This window comes from Abramis brama, assembly GCF_963993115.1.
Source record: "Abramis brama genome assembly, chromosome: 3".
Taxonomy (NCBI): Eukaryota; Metazoa; Chordata; class Actinopteri; order Cypriniformes; family Leuciscidae; genus Abramis; species Abramis brama.
The window spans coordinates 23,329,732-23,350,918 of record NC_139965.1 but is presented as its reverse complement, the minus strand read 5'-3'; the positions used below and the strand labels follow the sequence as shown (position 1 = coordinate 23,350,918).

The following is a 21,187-nucleotide window of genomic DNA, read 5'->3' as shown; positions in this document are numbered from 1 at the left end:
CGATTCTCTTGACAGAGAAATAGTTTCCGCAGACACACACAGACCATGTCAGCTCAAATGCGCACAAAGAAGCACAATACCCCTCAGCCTGTTGCATGGAATGGAACTTCTCTGACAGTGAGATGGGCCCTGCTTTCTGAAAGCCCAGCCAATCACCAGGGAAAAGGAGCTGTGTAGTGCAGTGCTGGTGAAGGAGTACACAATATTACAATTATTATTCTCCCAGGATGTGGAGCGAGAATATTTAGTTCAAAAAGGTCGAACTGTGTTTTTCACTAATGCTAAAAGAGGTCAAAGATGGATCACAACAAATAAGCACACAAACTGGGTTTACAGTAAAAAATACACAAAGATAGAATAATTGATATTATATATGTATAATAAAACTGTATTAATTCACTCACCCACATGTCATTCCAAACCTGTGTGACTATGTATTTTGTATAACAAAAAAAGAAGATACTGAGAAATATCTCACTGTTTTATTTTTTGTGCATACAATGGAAGTCAATGGTAACCAAAACTGTTTGGTTGCCAACATTCTTCAAAATATCTTCTTTTGTGGTCCGCAGAAGAGGGTTGAAATGACATGAGCATGAGTAAATTAAATTATGAGAGAATTTTCATTTTTGGGTTCACAATCATTAAATAATGACAACGGTAATCTAAATGTAAAAATAGGGTAAAGAGCATATACAATTAAATATTCAATATCAGACAAAATATTTTTTTCAGTGTCTACTTAAACTTAATTTAATTTCAGACAAATAATGTGTACTTGTAAATTACAAAACTTGTTTGGATGGTATCATTTGATTTCACAGAATAAATAAAAAAAGTCACAAACTATTAATCACAAGATACTATTATAGAGAGATGCTGCTTTTATGACAATGCTGAAGGTGAATAGAGAGTAAATGTCAAATAGGCACTTCTGACAGAGCACAGTGCAATATAAAGTGTAAAAATATCTATGAAACAGCAATGAAAAGTATGAGTAAACAAAGCAGTCAAATAGAGGGTGAAACAGACATCATTAGAGTACAGCTTTCTCAGTGCAGGTCTGGGGTCTGAGAAAACAAGGACCCAAAGACCTATTCATCTATTCTGTGTTCTGTGATGAACAACATCTTCCACAGCACCACACCATTTATAAAAATATAATAATAATAATAAAAAACACATTGAAAACAGACAATGTAAACTTTATAAGAGTGACCCACAAATGCAATATACAATTTCCACACAAAATTGTTGTTGATGGGTCTCCTCTCCGTTCTATATAATTTTGTATTGGACCCTCATTTATAGACCATATGGAGAGAAAGAGAGAGAGAGAAAATAGTGCAATAAAAGCATGCACTGACCAGTTAATATCGCACTCGTGGCCTGAACCATGCTCTTGAGCATCTCAGATGTGTAGTGCTGATGCTGCAAGCAGCATGCGTGTCTAACACAAATATTTCATTACCAATTCATATCTCCAACTGATCTCTCTCTCTCCAAATCACCACCAGATATAAATGACTTCCTCAAATGTTATTTTGCCATTTATTTCCACTTCGGCGCTTATTTAAATGTTCGCCCCTCTCTCTTTCTCTCACTTATCTGCCATAGTGGTAAATAGGAGAATTCTTTACTTAATTCCATTAAGTTTGTGCCGCCGCTCCATCTCTCTGCGCTATGAGCATCAGTATTGCAGCTCGGCCTGTCTCTTAGCAGTTCTGCATGGCTGCTCTGGGATAGAACATGACAGTTACATTAATGTCTCTATGTAAATTGCCCCCTGCACATGGACCAGCAGGCAAAAAAAAAAAAGAAGAAGAAGAAGAAGAAGAAGAAAAACGCAGAGGGGCATCCATTGCCCCTGTGACAGCAGAAATTACAACAACATTCATTGTGTGTCGGCCCAGAACGCCCGAGTCTATTATGGAATACGGCAATTTCACTGAGTCTCCATCCAGGCAGATGGACAGGCAGGGCCAGCGCAGTGGCTAAAAAGCAATGACAGCCAGCGATTCTCCCCCCTGCGGGCGCTCTCTTTTTAACAAAGCAATGAAAAATAGAGAAGATGGGGGAGGTTAGGCAACCTGGGCGCATCAATAGACAGTTTGTAGCATGTTTCAGTCAAAATGACACCTTGCTACCACAGTGTAAAAACTGATGTTTCCTGAGTTATCAACATACAAAACAGTTAGAAAATGTACTGTATATATGTATATATATATATATATATATATATATATATATATACATATGTCTGAGAAATAATTGTATATCCTTGTATAAAACTAATTTTATGAATCAAACATTTTAGACACTTGAGTGTGTCTAAAGGCCTCAAGGAAAGAAGTATACACCCTATCGTTCAAAAGTTCAGGGTCCATACATTTTTTATGAGTACTTTTATACAGCAAGGATGCATTATTTATTTATTTAATTTATTTTATCTTTATTTTATCAGGAAGTCTCACTGAGATCGTTGATCTCTTTTATAAGAGACACCTGGCCAATGAAGCAGCCACGCAAACCCACAATACAACATATACAACACGTATTTAAACGCAGAGGTCTTTACAAAAAAACAAACACCACATTTTTATGATTTTATGACAAAAATATCAAGCAACGTAACTGTTTTCAATATTCTCATGTAAAGCTGAGGAGTAATGACTGCTGAAAATTTTTAATCTGTAATAATATTTCACAACATTATAGTTTTTACCGATCAAATAAATACAGCCTTGGTAAGCATGGGGCTTCTTCAAAAACATTTAAAAAATCGTACCGACCCCAAACCCTTAATTAGGGTAAGTGTGATTGAGAAATAAGAGGGCGTTGTTGTTATAGTACATTGTAAAGTAATGTCCATTGGACACTGCAGGTGATGCGCATATGTGTGCACAGTCACACACACACACACACACACACACACACACACACACACACACACACACACACACACACACACACACACACACACACACACACACACACAGCAATAGACATTAGGAAAATCTCAGTGACAAGCAAGGCCCAGGAGAATACCCTTTAATCTAGCCTAGGTCAGTTTAGTTTCCAATAGAGATCTCCATGAGGCATTCTCTCACGTGCTGACATGTTGCTTTTAGTTGTCTATTTCAGGTCTTTTCCAAGGCCTTTTTGAACACCACCGTCACTGCAAGCCAAGTCTAAATTACACACAAGGAAAAGCCAAGGAAGGAAAAGCAATCACCACAGCTGGTCACCCCAAATTGTACAGAAAGCAAAGAAAAAACAAAGACAACAGAAACATGCTGGTTGAAATACTGACACCAGCTGTGCAATCTCAGAATAGAAACATAGAAACACACATACGCACAAATTCAGCATGCCAGTAAATCATTGTTGAAGATGTGTACAAGTGGAAAGGAATTACAGAATAAAGGACATCATATCTCTTTGAAGTCATCTTCAATTCTAGTCCTGCTGATTAAGAGGGGCATAAAGCAACTGTTCCTGTCGGGGTAGTTTAGGTTTAGAGGTGTGAGTGGACGGATTCCTGCTTGTGCAGTCAGAGGTACAGCTGCCGCTGACTCTGAGACACACAATTCACTCGCACTATAGTCTGCATCAGCAGAAGCAAAAGCAGTGTCACAGTACAGGAAATGAAAGAGAGCAATATTTATTGTTAAACTATTCTTAGTCATGCTAAAATGAACATTTACACCAGGCTGAAATGAGCCATTTGGCTAATACTTTTACTCTTGGATCACAAATTTATCAAGCAAACATTTTTAACCCTCTGATGCAGAGATTCCCAAACAACCTTTAAAAAAAAAAAAAAAAAAAAAAACAGAAACCCAAACCTCAAACTTTTATTTTGGCAGAAAACTGCAGGGAGACCGTTTAATCTGTGTTTAGTTGACAAAAGGTTTATACACGATTCTTGTTACAAATCTAGAACAATGCTGACATCCACAAAAATGTTGGAAATTATGCAAAATGTGAAAAAGTGATCCTGGCGGATGTTAAAAACTTCAGATCATGAGCTGCTTGCGTGTAAACGAGCACAACACATCATACTAATCGCAAAAAGCTGCGATCAGTAATTGATTTTAAATAATAACAAAAATAATTATTAGTGCAACCCTATTTATTTGATATTTTAATGATTTTTATTATTAGCTTTTTATCAACTCATGAGTGCCATGCAGTTCTTTCACAAACCCCTGTTTAGAAACACTGCTCTAATGCATGGTGTCCACTAAACTGGAGAATTATTTTAGTAATTTTTAACCATCCAGGTTAAAAATGTGTGTTGTTTTTATTTATTTATTTATGATAAAATACATTTAACATGCCTGACAAAGTGGTGATGCATCAAGTGCCCCTGAAATATTTATTCCTATATTCTTTTGCAGTAGACAAAAGTGAAATTCTTTTAAATAATAATAACAACAATAATTTATTGTAAAAATCTTATACATCTTAAGATATTATTTTTGTTTTGAGAGTTTAAAAAAGGCTACCTTCAACTATCTGGTTACCAACATTCTTTAAAATATCTTGAGGTTGTTTATATGTCTATGTGGTGTTTTTAATATACTTTAAGACAAACCATGTGCAAATTCATCGGTCAACACCATTGCGAGCATTTTCTCTTTAATGGCAAAATGAAAACTGTACAAAAGTCTCAAAAACACGGTTTGAAAGTGCCCCTCTCTCCTACCATCACAAAATTGTAACCAATCTCATCAACGTGCGGGACATGGCTTTTCTCCACAGACTTTCTATGATGTTTAAAGCGTTTCTAAGGATGCTGATTTTTGATTGTCTGACTCTGAGATTGCGAACAGGAACACATTATTAGCTGTTTGATGACTAGGTAGTCAAGCCAAAGAGGTTGTAGAGAGCGATACATAAAACGCATTACCATTCTGACATCGACTTCACTCTTCCTCTTCTGAATCAGTTTCTGGTTCAAACATTTATGGCGGAATTAAACCAATATTTCCACTTGCCATTGTGTAGCGTTTACTTTAGTAAAGTTGACCGAATGGATCAGGTAAGTATGTGCTGGTGTAAGGCAGGGACTAATTTGCATATTCATGGCTCTGCATATACTAAATGAAGCAAGGGTGTAGAGTTACATTCAAGCTATTTTAAGGCATGAATAAATTATTTTCATGGGAAAAAACATAATAATTTTGATTGTCAAGGATGTTTTAAGGGATGCTATTATTGACTACAGGGGGGCTTTAATAATTCATGCATCAAAGGGTTAAACAGGTATTTTACATTCAAATAAACTGATTCAAAGACATACTCAGAAAGTGTTTGTGACCTTTGATAAACAGTCAGATGGTGTCTATCGCTGGAAATAGGCAAGAGCCGAGGTGGAATCCCACAACTGTAAACTTCAAAGTGTGTGAAATGTGTATCTACAGACAGAAAGGATCTGAATGCTTTGTGGTGAGAGACAAAGCAGAGACATACAGCATTCAGAGTGAGGTGGAGGTCTCACAGAAGGGGATTTTCTGCAGAGGGGAGCACTCAGGTTTTGAAGTTTGGGAGTATTCCCAGCATGAAAGCACAGTTAACTTGAAGAACAAGACAGAATCACATTAGGCTATGTCCTGAAGCCATGTGACCAGCATGTGACCATGTGACCTCAGCACTGTGGGCAGTCAACCTCACACTTGCTATGAGACTGCAGACATACAGTATCAGACAGAATAAGTGGATACCTGGAGGCCAATGACACGTCAATAACGCGTGTTTGTGTTTGTGTGCTGCTGCTACAGTAGTGTCACTCATCAGAGAGATGTGTTCTTAAGAAGTAGTGTGCATTCGCTCAGGGCAGACAGAATTGTAGCGCAGCTCTTTTCACACACTGAGGATCTGTTCCAGAACACAGTGAGCTGCCTTGCTGTCTGCTGACTACATAAGCAACTGCATTCTGAAGGTGAGCCTTGTGACTGATTTGAGTCTACATTGGAATCCTTAATTTCGCAATGAAACGCAAGAAGCGACAGAGCTTTTCTTTCGTATTATGACAACAGATAAAATAAAAAAATAAAAAAAGTAGGGTGGGGATTTGGTTCTATCCAATGTGAGCTGGCAGTTGATTGTAAGAAGAGGGCAGGGTTTAATGACTAAATGATTGGAGAAATCCAGCATATATCACCAGAGAGAAGTCGTTTAAACGGAAGATCAAGTTACAAGCTAAAAAAACAACAACAAAAAAACATTTTCTACAATAAGATCACTAACATGCATTTATAAATCATATAGGGTGAATTTTCATTTCCTACTGACTTAAAATACACCTTTTTTTAAGCCTTAAGATTTTCGCATTACAATTAATTGTAAAATTCCATCAAATTAAATAATCCTTACATATTTTAATTGATTAATTGAACAATCCTTAATCACTTATTCAAATAAAATATGTAAGGATTATTCAATTCAATTTGATGGAATATTACTATTAATTAAAATACAAAATCTTAAAAGAAGGCTTACATTTTTTTGTGAGTGTAAAACACCAGTGCATGGGAGACTCAACTCACAACTTGGTTAGCGTGTTGCTTAGCTAATAGGGTTTTATTAGTTTTATTATATATCACACCTTTTTAAGTGAATGTTTTCAAGTGCTGTAATGTGACCATCCTCTAGACTAGAGATTAGAGTAGGAATTGTATATTTAGCTAACATGTTTAATAATACATGTGTTGTAAACTGTACCTGTACAAAAAAAAAAAAAAAATGTTTAAGTAGACCAAACAATTTTTCTATGTTTTTCATTATGGAATAAAATCTAAAGTACATAATATTTATAACCAGCATGCTTTAAAATGCTGCCTATGTAGGCAGCTCACTAGGTTTTGGAACAGAGCCACTATGTTCAACAGAAACAACAGGAGTTCATTCTAAAAACAACCTCAAATCTATGTGCTATTTTCCACTCCAAAAAAAGAAAAAAGAAAGAAAAGAAAATGGTTGAGAACATAAACAAACAAACAACATATAAAGTGTCTCATCTTTTTCATATATATATATATATATATATATAAATAAAATAATATATATATATATAAATGAATAAATAAATAAAGAGAAAGACGGAAACAATCCAAGACGATATTCCTGTAGGCCTCAGCCATCAGTCAGAATGATGAATGTGAGTAACTAAACTGTGGACATAGATCTGCCAGGTCTCGCGTGGTCCCACTGACATCGCATTTAATTATAACGCATGTCTAATTGAAAACCCCCTGGAAAAAGGCGGGATATTGTGGTCTCTCTCCCTCTCTCTACGCCCGTGGCAGGCCACGGAAAGTTAATTAATTAGGAGGCACCTCCTCCCTCCTTTATCTTGAGTTACTATCAGCCCTGCCTCACTGAGCTGATGAGATTTTCAGCCAGCTTTTCATCTCGTGGAAGAAAAAAACAGAATGGCGTGAGGAGAGTGTTATCAAATGAGCTGTTGAAGCAGCCAGTGAATATGTCATTGACTGTGACTGCTCCCGGAGTGAATGGTGATTTATCCACATGACTCCCGTCATACTAACTGTGTGTGTGTGTGTGTGTGTGTGTGTGTGTGTGTGTGCGTACATGCCTGTCAGGACTGGTGGACCTCTTTCCCCCTCATTCAATGCACTCACATCTGTATTAATACCATTCTGCTCTCAAATTAGCCCTCAGCAACCCAGAACTTGAACTAACATCTTCTAGATAAAAGAGGATCAATACTTTACAGCCCAGAAGAAGATTGTCATATGTTGAGCATGATTTTGGAAGCGAGATGTCCTCCTTTATAAACTCAGATAGCACAATAACTTGAAAAGAAAATGGAAGACTCCACAAACTATGCTTTTATACTTGCATGTGTTGAAAGCCAAGTGAAACACTGACAGGCGCCCACTGATCCCTTCAGTGCTGACTGCAGATGAGACACTTTAAAGATGTTTATATTTATCCATCTTCTGTACGTCTGTGTGTGTCTGTGTGAATTAATAATGTGAGTATCAGGCCACCAAAGAGTTTCTGTCTTTTCATGATGGGGTGTCTGACAACAAGGCAAACTACGTCAACTGGGACCAGAGCAGGTGGCTAGAACGGACCAGGGTGTGTTTTTAAGTGTGTGAGTGTCTCTTACTCTGCCATAGAGGTAATTAATGAACCCCTGAACCTGTGGAACTCTGTTGAAAGGCTGCCAGCAGATAGTCAGCGGTAAATCAAGAACCTCAATGCCAAATCAAAAGAAATCAGTTGATCTCTGCATAAACATGAGATCGGAGACACACCAGGCGGCGTCTGCCTGCTCTGACACCCCGTCCCATCAAATCACCCGCTTCAACACCCACCACCCGCCACACACACACACACACACACACACACACACAATCCTTTTCTGTACTGAGCCGAAGTCATCTAATGCTCATCTCACCTATATCATATCATGCGGGAGAAAGAATTGTGCATTTTTTTTTTTCATTTAAAAAATACTGTGATTTAAAATAAAACATTTTCCTAGATTATGTGGACCACTACACAATTATTATAACTAAACTAATCAATACATATTCAGGTGTGAGCAGGGATAACACTATTTTTTCCTTTGCCCATTTATTTAGAAAACGTTTAGTTAGTATAAACCTTTTAATAAATTCTGCCTCAAACATCTTAGTAGTTATTTTAGTGTCAACTATATTTATAACTATTAAACAATTAAAGTAAAAGTATACAAAAGCCATGCTAGGGGCATTAGATTATATGTAAACAATCAAGACAATCGTTACAAGCATGCCAACATGAGTGAAAAACTACAGTACACTCATGTTAAGATCTCCCACTCACATTTTCATTTTAATATATAAGCTAAATATTTGCCCTCGGCATTAATTCACTGGACCTTCATTTCATACAAACAATAATGCAGAATACTTTTTATTATTGCTACCATACAGGTCTAAACAAGCGTTAAACGTTTATTTAAAGCGATAGTTCACCCAAAAATGTACTCACCCTCAGGCCATTCAAGATTTTTTTTTTTTTTCAGTAGAACAGTAAAGAAGATCTTTAACTGTAACTGTAGTCCTCGCTCAGGACCATTTGCAGAGACTTTGGATTATAGGTAATAATGTTGTAAATAATGTTCAGTTTCTTGCATAGACCGATCGTTTTGCTTCATTAGACCTCAATGTATCGTCAGGAGCTACGGGTATTAATTATTGTTTTGCCTGTATATGTTTTTTGACTCTCAAAGTGACAGTAGCCATTGACTTGCATTGTATGAATCACCAAGGACCACAGTTTCTGTTAAAAAAAAAACTTTTTTCTGTTCAACTAGTGAAAAAAGATACCTACATCTTGGATGGCCTGAGGGTGAGTAAATTGAGAGCAAATTTTCCTTCAATGTCTGACAGAGAGATAACAGTTAAAATGTATTTATTACAAAATAAAATTATGACTGTAAAAAAAAAAAAGAAAAAAAAAAAGAAGGATTTACTAAGCTCAAAAAACAAAAACTGTGTGTTATTTTGGGAGTAGGGAGAGGATAGAATTTGCATTAATTGAGTGTTATGCTCACTCCTAAATTTTATTCATGTAATTCTTGAAATTAATCTGAAAAATCATACATTTTGAAGCCTAACTACCACACTTGCTCAAGAACACAACTCGGATACACCTTCAGCCACCAGCACATCGGCGTTTGCGATTTCTCAGTAATTAGCATGTTGAGAAATCACTGTCTTCTTATTTCAACATTCCCACTGTGACTAAAGCAAACAGGTATGCATCATTATCACCTCTTGGGTGTAGAATTAAACATTTTTCTAAAGACGCTCGCTCATTTAAACATGGAGACAACGGCACTGGGTAATTCATGACATATCAGGTACGTGGAAAACATTTTATTATAATTAGATGCTAATTAGCGAGATTAAAAACAGTACGGGGATCTCGGTTGATAAAGTCCTGATAATGAAAATCATCAGAAAGTCATACTACAGTGTGTCCTACAAAATCCTTAAGGATCCAGCTGATTTTAATAAACACAAAGCAGCCAGACTGTATTGTATGACGGTCTGAGTGAGTGAACCAGCATGCCTCAATTCTTTTCTCCCCGAGTCCTAATTGGCCCAGTCAACAGCAGCCAGGCCACATCAGCGTTATATACTCAGACACATCCATTTGTTTAACAACCTTGAGCGTTTGAAGAAGACAGATGAAAGGGGAGTCTTGGACAACTGCATTAGAGCCTCCCGACCACAAAAGAAATACCCTGCTTCATTAAAATGATAATACGGCAAAAAGACCCCAGCCCACGTGCGTACTCTCTGAAGTACAAAAAGCCTTGTATTAGCCTGCACAGCTACAGTAGATCCCCCCTCTTCCCAATCAAATCGAACTGTCATCTGAGGAGACAGGTCATTTACATTCATGATAAAATGATCTTGCATTTTTTATTTGTCTTGGAAATTAAAGACTTACTTAATCATTGTGGATGGAAGTGGGGGCCCGGGCGATGTAGTCATGTGTTTCTGATTGCATTAGGACTGATGTGGCGTGGCGTGATGGATATTTAATAGTTAAGCTGTCCCTCTGTATCATGTCACAGGCCCCTGATGCACCCGATGCTCCGCAGAACGGCGGCGGTTGCAGGATGGCTTTAATTATTAGGCCAATCATGGGAGTAGGTCTAGAAGAGAAAGAAAAGAGAGATCCCATCATGGAGAGCATCTCCAAGGTGAACCGCACTCGGGACTTTACACTTGATATTGGTGTCAAATTAACTTTGAACCCGTAAAAATGTCTCAGTGGGATCCCCTGTTGTTTTGGACCTCAACATTTTCCAAAATATTATAGTTTTATGTTCCTCAGAAAAAGATAAATGCTGTACATTTCATTTTTGAGAATTGTATAAATACGCATATGCAAACTTGTTTAAAAGTTTATTTTTTGAAAGAAATGCTTTTATTCAGCAAGGATGCATTAAAAAAAAATGTTTCCAAAAAAAAAAAAAAAAAAAAAAAAAATGTTTTTAACAATTGTCATTTCTTGAGCACCCAATCAATATTTAGAATGACTTCTGAAGGATCATGTGAAACTAAAGACTGGAGTAATGGCTGCTGAAAATTCAGCTTTGCCATCAGAGGAAAAATTTAATGTCAAAATATATTAAAATAGAAAACATTTTGTTTAAATTAGAATAATATTTTACAATATTTAAATTTTTGATCAAACAAGCCTTAGTGACCATAAGAAAAAAAAAAAAAAAAAGACAGAGAGAGAGAGAGAGAGAGAGAGAGAAAGTAGGGGAAGAGAGATTTTTCGCCCCAAGCCCCTGTGAATTGCATAGGAAGTGGCACTAGTGGTGTGGCTTTGGAGGCCCCAAATGAAGATAGTTACAAAGTATAATAATAAAAAATAAAATAAAATAAAAAAGTCAAACAAAACATTAAATATTCATTTGTAATTGCGGGAATTACACAAATCAGTAGATTTTAAACACACAATCCTGTGAATCTTAAATAATATTTTAATTTTTTTTTTTAAATATATATTTGTAGGCCACCTCATTCTGCACAAATGCGGTGAAACACAATGGCCGCTTTATGAGTTAATAAGAATGAAGGGCTGCTCTCGCAGTGGCGTTTTTTTCCTCTCTGCCGCCTGAAACAGATGATGGGCCATCTGCTAGAGGACAATGCTAATCACACGGCGGCGTGCAACGCTGGTGTGGATGAATGGCCAGGCTGGGCTCTCACATGTCGAGTGGCTCGTCCCACAATGCAGAGCGCCGGTCTGCCAAGTCCAGTCCTCTGCTCTGGCCCTGCCTCTTTCCTGTACCCACGCTCCCGCCAGACAGCCACCACACACATGCCGTTTCCTGTCAATTCAGGAAGTTTTTGGTTGTGGTCCCACTGATCCCACTGACACAAATGGGTAACAACATGGATGTTTAGTCATTTCCTACTTCCTCGTAGAAGTTACGGGTCAATGACTATTCTCTAAATGATCACTGATGGGTTACATCTGCATACTTTGAGAGGTTTTGTTTTGTTTGGATTTCATGCCGTTTTTCCCCCATATGTCATCTGGTATTGAAGAATTGACTGGTTGATGTGTCAATTGAACTCAATTATCACAGTTATTATCTTAGAGAAGCCACTCTCACAGTTTTAGAAGAGAGCAATATTTCACACCACGCTAAGCGGATACAGAAGCCAGACATCCCAAACACAGGCAGTTAATGTTAAATGGAGTATTACATTCTTCATCCGTTGATATTTCATGGGTGGGCCCCTTCACAACCGACACGATTACCCCTCCAACCACCTCAACTACAAATATAGCCTGCAAAAATCAAACAGCCATCCTCTTTCTCAGCATTAACATTTACAACACCAGGAAATTGGTCCTTAATTCCTTTATCCTCTGAAAATGTGGGAAGCTAATCAGGCCTTACACATTTTTATGAGCGAATAAAAGCCAGTGCCAGGTTTGAGTACTGCGTTGTGTTGGGTGCAGAACGCTGGTCCTGTCCTCATGTTCACGATGCTTTCCAGCTGTGGGACGATTGAAGAAACAACATGAATTAGGCTTGCACCCAAGGCTGTTGCTTCCAGTTATGCTCGTGTTGCTATTGTAGTGCGCGTTAAAGCAGATGTGATTGTCTAACTGTGGTGTCCCGTTCCTGTCTGATTAGGTGTGTCCTCTTAAATGCCACATCTGTGGCATTTTGAGTGTTTTTGCAATGATGGATATACAATGCCACAAGCAGAAAACTTCTAGCAATTTACAGCTTGTTAAAGGAATCTGGAGTGTTTGTGGAGGAAGCCAGATTGTAATGGCCCTCTGTCTCCATTTTGGGCTTGAGGCTGTGTCTTAAACGGTCGACTATTGTTAACTCTGGATGGAAAACTTTGCAGATGTCAAAAACATTAGTGTATAACAGGCTTAAGATAAGTTTGCTTACATTTTTCATTTAAAGGTACACTATGTAACTTTTGCCGTTAATAAGCAAAACCGTATGCGTCTTGCGGAAAAACATTGAAGCCTACTTCTCTCCGTTTATGTATATGATGAGTCACTTCAGGTACTGGGCTACTCCGCAGTGGTTGGGTGTCCCGCTCTGTCTAAAATAGTCTGAATACAAACACTTATTTTAGAAATACCAGTGATTCAGGTTAAGAAAAAAACACAGTTTGGAAGATGGATTCATGATGTACTCGCTCATTATATAAATCAATAAACTAGAATATAAATTCATGCATTACGCTTTTTCACATAAAGTCAGCCCTGGCTAACTGTTGTAAGCCTTTTGCCTTACACGTTCAGACAAATTACAATTAATATATTAATTTCTCTTTTAGCATGGTTCTAACTATTTAAAACTTTCATGCAGGGAGTATCTCTTTCGGTTCCTTTCCACCATGGCACTTCATTCTGATGTACCAGGGCTTAGCAAAGTGGATTCCATGTAGAAAATAAAAGCCCAGACAACTGCATTACTGTCCGACCTGTCAGGTTCTTTAAATATATGCTCAATCCTCGCTGCCAAGCCCTTAAAAGCAGTGCTGGCAGAGAAAGCGAACTGGGAGTGACAAAAGCACGTCGTTTGGGGGGCTGTGATTTTAGTTGAGGAGAATGGACTTTTAAATGTATTTTTATACATTCACAAGGAGTTCATTCTGTTCCCCATGAATCAATAATAAGCAGTGTGCCATAGACCCGGGATACAATTATCCACCCCGAAGAAGCTCACCTGTCACAATGATGTCTGAGGAACTGAATACGCTGTCAGGTGTAATGGCGCTTATTCTGCTGTTCCCACAGAGCCGGGGCCTGTAGCAGCTCTAACATGGAAGATTCTTAGGAGAACATGACTGTACACTACACACACACAGAGCCATACCGAAGCAATGCAGAATCCATTACCACAGCAGGTTCCAGCTCCTTACTGTTTCTGTTAGTGATTCTTTCTTTTTTTTAAAAGGAATACATTTAGAAAAAAGAAACTGCAGTGCCAAACTGGGTTATTATTGTTAACTAAAACTATTAAAACATTTCTGTTATTGGAATAAAATAAATAAATAAATAAATAAATATTAGCCTACTTGAAAAAAAGGCATTGACAATAAACTGAAATAAGTTTAAGTTGAAAAGTAAGTTTAAAAGTAACTTAAATAAGTTTAAGCACTAAAATGATTAATTGGAAATAAATAAAAACTAAATCTAAAACTAACTAAAGTAAACCTAATTAGTGAGGTTAGTTTAGTAACCTAGGTTAGTTTAAACCTAAATAGCAATAAAAATATATGACAAAACCACATAGGCCTACCAAAATTACTTAAAATTAACATGAAAACTAAAAATATAAAAATTAAGGCTAATTCAAAATATGAATACAACTATGATAAAACTAAAATAACACTGGTGCCAAATGATGAAATAATTTCAATAATAAACAAATATAAAACAATTCTTGCAAAACAAGTAGTTACACAGATTTAATGACTTTTGGCAGTCTTTTTAGAGGCGACACAATTCTAAAATTAGCCTTAAAAGGTGCATTGTGTAATATTTAGGAGGATATGTTGACAGAAATGCAACATCATATACATAACTATGTTTTCAGTGGTGTATAAAGAGCTTACATAATGAATCGTTATGTTTTTATTACCTTAGATTGAGACATTTCTATCTATATACACCGCGGGTCCCCTTATATTGAAATAGCCATTTTGCGCCGACATGTTTCTACAGTAGCCCTAAACGGACAAAAGCGTTTTGTTACTATGTTGTTCTTCGAGCAAAGAAGCTAGCTAAAGTCAGCGAATAAAACACTGACACAATGATGAACAAGTAACAATAATATTCGCAATAACATATCGTTTTACTGAATAATTAAGTAAACATAATTTCTTAATTTATCTTTGCAAAGAAACCTAATTGCTTAACACTGCTTTCTCAGACAACGACATATTTTCCCGTCGGCCACCGTAACTTCTGTTGGTTGCAATTCGCAACCTCACCACTAGATGTCGCCACACACTGCACCTTTATCTTTGAATTAAACCGCAATACTAAACAAACCAAAAAAACATATTTCATTCATTAATATTTAAACAATGCTACTGACCAAACACAATGTTCATATTTAAAAACACACTGTAATATTAAGAACAATCAGTCAGTAACTAATTCAGGTGCTGATGAATAATAATTAGTGCAGGAAACTCTACCAGGGTATGTGGTTTTGGTCCACATTGGAGGAAGAATGAATGTGCAAGGACTGTTATCGGAACAAATTATTACTGTTATAATTTTTTTTTATTTTTTAAATGGAATGGTTCCCTAGACTACATATACATTGCAGAATGTTTCTTTTTCGAAAAAGGTTACTTTTAAAATTACAAAAAATAAAAATAAAATAAAAAATAAACTGGTGTCAGCAACTTAACAGAACAGAATAATTATTTGAGAACAAAACCAATGTTTGTGTGCGCTTGGTGGGCACACTTCCCTAACAGCTATAATAGTGGTATGTACACAGTTGTCATGTTACAATCTGTTGTTGTTGTTGTTGTTGTTGTTTAATGCAATCCATCTGTTTATGAAACAAACTAAAATGCATTAAAAACTGAATGTGATGCACTAAAAGGCTTGACTCCATCTATTTGGCCCATGAGGAGTAGCCCTTTAGTGGGCAGCTCTGTTATGATGGGTATTGGGGAAGATACTAATAGGGCAGTAAATATTTGGTGGATGGCAATGGAAGTGGATCCAACTGAATCTCAGACTAGTTCACAGCAGATGTTGTGCCTTCTGGAACAGACTCTCTCTTTATTTCACTACCCTATAATTTGCATGGTAACCTGACTAACTAATAGCCATCACTGACTAGAAAAATTTAAGAGAGGGTCCTCCTCAGAGAAACTATATGACACAAAAACCTTTAGCATAGTGTATCTCTTCATTTACAACATACAGCCTGTGATAACCCATCTCACTCTTGGATGACTGACAGAGAACAAAACTAAACAGCATTAATAAAGATGCAAACACTTAGTATCTGAATGCCGATATAGCCTATTCACACAGTATTAGTTTTACAGCTCATAATATTTCTGACAGCAAACAATCAATATTACAAGACTGAGAGGATATACATTTAGCAAGTATCAATCTGATGCTAAAAATAAATTCTCAAAATCATTCAGAACTAATTGTTTTATACCCACTGTCAGTAGTCTGTAGTGAACATCAGCACATACAATTTAAAATGATTAGTGCTTTGACCCACTGGAAATATATATTTTAAAGAGATTTCAATATACTGTAATACAATTATATACATTTTTCACACATAATCTGAAAACTAATCCAAACACAGTGTTGATTGACAGACTGTCTTGATAGCAAAGCTAAATTTAATCACTGGAATTGAACGCTATAATCGCTCTAATTAACATGTGCAGTGACATTTGAATCCTTACATTTTCTTGGGTTGCTGTACATGTGCGGTTGTGTGGGCTTATTTGTATTGTAAACAGACTGTTCAAGAAGAGACCAGACATAATTAAAATCCCTGATGGCGGGATGTTAAAAAACATACGTGTTGCAAATTGCGGCCCATCTGCTGCAGTGCATGGCTTTATGAGCACGGCACATTGCTCAGCGGTGGGTCAGGGATGGTGCAAACTGATTGATGACAGCGGAAGACCAGGCCACTCCCATTACCATGCAGACTTCAGAGAGAGTGTGTGTGAAGGGGGTATTTAAAAGATGACAGCACTGGGTTGTCAAAATTCATTTAACGGGTAACCATTCGAAAATCAAAGCTAGTAGTTAGGTCATATTATTAGCATAATGCATTTTCAGGCTATTTTCCTAACATGAATATTTCCCTAAGATGATAATAATGACACAGCAAAATATTAATACCACTAAAAAGTATGGTAACACATTTTAAACATTTTTTATATTATATATATAATATATACAATGAAAGTATTACATTGTTTGTGTATGTATTAGGGATGCACCGATACCACTTTTTCCAGACCGAGTCCGATACCGTTACTTTCATTTTTGGTACTTGCCGATTTTTGGAGTACCGATACCGATACCTGTATTTTCACTGCATTTTCACTGCATAACGCATTTGTGACTATTGTAACGCTTGCCGTAAAGCAAGTCAAATTTGTAGTTTTCTTATGTCTCATTAGAACTACAGAAACGCGACCCGATCTGGCAAACTTACATAGTGTGGTTATGGCAGATATAGGGCTGCAAAGCGGAGGCAGAAGTGCCTTTCACCCTGTTACGACTTGATGAACCACTGATACGATTTTGGAAACATTATTTTAAATGTAAAAAATGTTACATAGTGTTGCTTTAAGCCTGCTGAAATGTATTGTATGAGCTTCACTGTTCATTCTATTGCTCTATCATATTTTATCTATCATTTAATAGCACAGAACTATTTAGAGCTGCTTCAGCAGGGCTCAGTGCTGAAGATTGGATCAGTGGCTCAAATACTTACTAGTCAAAATTCACTATTTTCTATTCCAATTTTGATACTACAGCAAAACTACTAGCCTAATTAATTATGTACATTTTAAACATTATTAAATTCAAGTAAACAGTCAGTAATAAAATAAGAACAAATAATCAAATTACAAATAGCACAAATAAATACAATATTACAAAGAAAGGCTACAAATAAAATAAACTGTTTTTAGAGTTTTTCAGATAGGTCTAATAGTTTTCAGGTACAGAAATTTGAATAAAGTAATCAAATGTGAAATAACACGGCATGTTCATTACTGCATAAATTAAATATAGATGGATCTTTATAAAGTTACAAGAGGTATTTAGTCAAGAGCAGTGAGTGAAGTGAGATCTTTGTCAGGTTTATTAGCCTGCTATCCCTTTAAGACCGAATGCACGGGATAAATATGAATAGCCTACTGTCTACATGCACTTAAGATAAAACCAACCATGTTTACTAGGATACTCGACAAGACCGGAGTTTTTACATCATTTTGTGTGAATTCGTTAACACAAGCGCAAGAAGTGAAAGAGAATTCAATTCAGTATTTGTGCGCTGTCTGAAACACGGGTTTTGCGTTTATGAAACTTCTTGACTTGCAAACGTCTTGATAATGTAGGGAACCACTCGCTATACATAAATAAGGTAACAGTTTATGTTTCACTAACATATACGATCTAGTTTTAATCCAAATGACGTGTGCTGAGTGAACGATCAGCAAGCAAGAGCATTCAACAGAAGTCCGCTCTCCCTCTCTCGTCAGTTAACGTTAAGCTACATGCCTCGTTTTACTTTTTTTGCCATTGCCATCCGAATGAACTACAAAATTTAAACTAATGTCTGTGAAAAAGGAATCCAACTAATTAGATACATTCAACAGCCTTCTGTTTTTATCCCCATTATACTCTGTTGTCGATGTTTCTTTGTCTGGACACACGCTGCCTGGTATCGGAGCATTTTGTGTGAGTACAAACAGTGCGAGTACGAGAGTGCAGTATCGGGCCCGATATCGGTGCATCATATATACGTATATATATATATACATATATATACTTACCAACTACCAATATAATATTGTCAAATCATCCCACCAATCACTCAAATATAACAGACCCAAACAGTGAAATGTGAATTTAAGTTAACACTGAGGCTTTCAGAGTGACAAACCTGGATGGCACAGGAAGAAATTGAATGGATACACAGAATATGACAAACAGCCCCTTTACTGTAACCTTTCAACAGAGAGCTCCAAGAGAGACATTACCCCGCTGAAATAAAAGCGCTCACACCATTTGTGCTATGGCCATCACTTCATCTGATGCCCTGTGTGTCCATGTCAGTGAAATGCTATTCATGTCATCTTTCCCAAAATAATTTACCAAGTGCAATTAGGAGCAGTCGGAAGTTGTCATCCGCAGGCTTCTGGAAAGCGTTCAGCGGAGGAGTTAACGTATTAAAGACACTTACAGCCTGCATTAAAAAATAAACATGTGGATCTCTGGTGATTACCCGGCACCAGAAGAAAGAAATGACATTTCACTGAAAAATTAGAAACAAACCTGTTTGACAGCCCCTGTTAGCTTAGAACAAATGGGAGACATGGGAAATTGTTTGACACACTTTCATAAAAAGCAAGTGAAGGCAACCTATCCTTTGGTGTCGGGTAATGGCTGCTCGTTGTTAGATTCAATGGAAAAAGCTATTCATACTGTTGTGTGATTGAAAAGAAAATTGAATCCTTTTGATGTTATAAATGTGTCTATTACTGCATTTGCACACAAAATTTCAATGGAAATTACAGAGAAAGGAGTGATTCTCTGGGGGAGGGGGTGACATATTGAATTCTATTCCGGCCTGAATATCAATATACTGTACGCCTGGCAGAATGACTCCAAAACCATATGATTTTTCACACTGGCGTCAGAGTAAATAGGGTGAAAGGCTAAAATTGCAAAACTATATATATGAATGTTAATGGATAGATATTTCCCAAACAACCTCCTCTATTTGCCACATAGTTATAGGAAACTTTTCATTGCCGGCTGCAGAAACCTCCCGAGGAGGTGCTCGGTCCCCCCGAAGTTCACGACGTGTACAACTACAAAAACACTGGCAGTCTGTGCAGTGTGCTTGCTATATTAAAGAACCTTTTGATAGGGCCTCCAGCAAGATATAATAGAGCTGTTGTGCATTTACAGGTAGTTAAATAATCAGCAAATAGAGTTCAGGAGATGGGTTCAGCCCAGGTTTGTGAGAGGAATGTGTTGCTGAGAGCCCTATTAAATTTAAGAATTTCTGAAGCCGCCACTTCAAGCAAAACACTGCCGTACCTCCCCGGTCTATCAAGAATACAGCCATTGAAGGTCCCCTTCAAAACACAGCAGTTGTCTTTAACTCAGTGACTGTTCCTGGCTTCAGGTAACACTGGCATGTGGCAGCCAAAAGTACTCTGAAAAGACTCTCACACGAATCGTTTTCGAAAACATCTGAGTAAAGAAAAAACAAAACAAAAAAAAACGAAATGCCATGGTGATAAAAAGATGTGTGCAAATAGAATTAACAAAAGATTAAAACATATCAAAACAAACTTATAAGACATGACCAGTGACCTGACATCCAATACACAAGAAGACTCCCGGCTAAATGTACTGTCACTCCTCATTGAGCATGAAGCGCTCTCTGATCACTAAACTAGGGATTTTTTCAATTGCCTTGATGAATACATTGAAAGGCTATTCAGCGATGCACACATTTGATGTTCCAGGCCTACGATACAACATTTCTGAAGTTTGAGAAAGAGCATGTAATAGCATCCTTTTGACGCATCTGTATTAATTATGGATACATTCAAATCGAACAGCATCTTCCGCACACTGGCGCAAGTCATTGTGGGTAACACACAAATCATTTAACTGACTGGTGATGTTAATATATCAGCACTTTTGAAGAGACGCACAAAGGTACAATGATTGCTTCAATTCAAAAGGCAGTCGTATTACAAATCCGAATGTAAATCAAGGTTCAAAAACCATGTTTGCATTCATTTCCTGCATTCTGGAGAACAGATTTGCAGAGAATGTTTAGCAAATTAAAAAAAAAAGGGAAAAAAGCAGATGGCAACCCATTTTTACATTCATTACCAAAGTAGATGAACAAAGTTTCCACCCCAAAGAACATTCAACCAAAACATCAGAATGATTAAAAACAAATCACTCTGTGTGTTGGGATCTTGGGATACCCATACATAAGAACTAATGAATAATTTCAGCGCGACTCCAAAATCCACACAATTTGAGCATTGGCTGTGGCATTTCACGCAATCTCCTCCTCACTCCTGAATGAAGAGAGAAAGAAAAAAAAAACAGTATAACAGACAGAATATCTCTTTATTTAGAATATTCACACTCTTGTGAAGAGCCTGTATGTGCGTCACAGCTATTTTCTCATTTTGAGGGTGAGAAAAAGATGAGTGACAAAAAACAGCTTTTGCTGTTAGCATGGGGGATATGACCCAGGGATGAGAGCTCATTTATTAGCATGTGATTAGCAGTATGGTGAGTGAGTGAGAGCTTTGGCCTGTCATGACACCGCTGCTGGGATCAGAGGACTGCGGATGACAGAATAGTCCAGTTTCTT

General features: G+C 37.1%; 1 protein-coding gene across 3 annotated transcripts in view; it reads right to left on the bottom strand.

The window, feature by feature from the left end:
- Nucleotides 1-21,187, bottom strand: part of cyp2r1 (cytochrome P450, family 2, subfamily R, polypeptide 1) — a 119,349-nt gene that overhangs the window by 70,191 nt on the left and 27,971 nt on the right. For 2 of the 3 annotated variants that reach the window (XM_084107835.1, XM_084107834.1), the window contains exon 2: nt 10,483-10,690. The gene's annotated coding sequence lies outside the window, so the exon portion shown is untranslated. Of the gene's footprint in view, nt 1-10,482; nt 10,691-21,187 lie in introns of those variants that run through there. The other variant, XM_084107836.1, reaches the window with a different exon arrangement.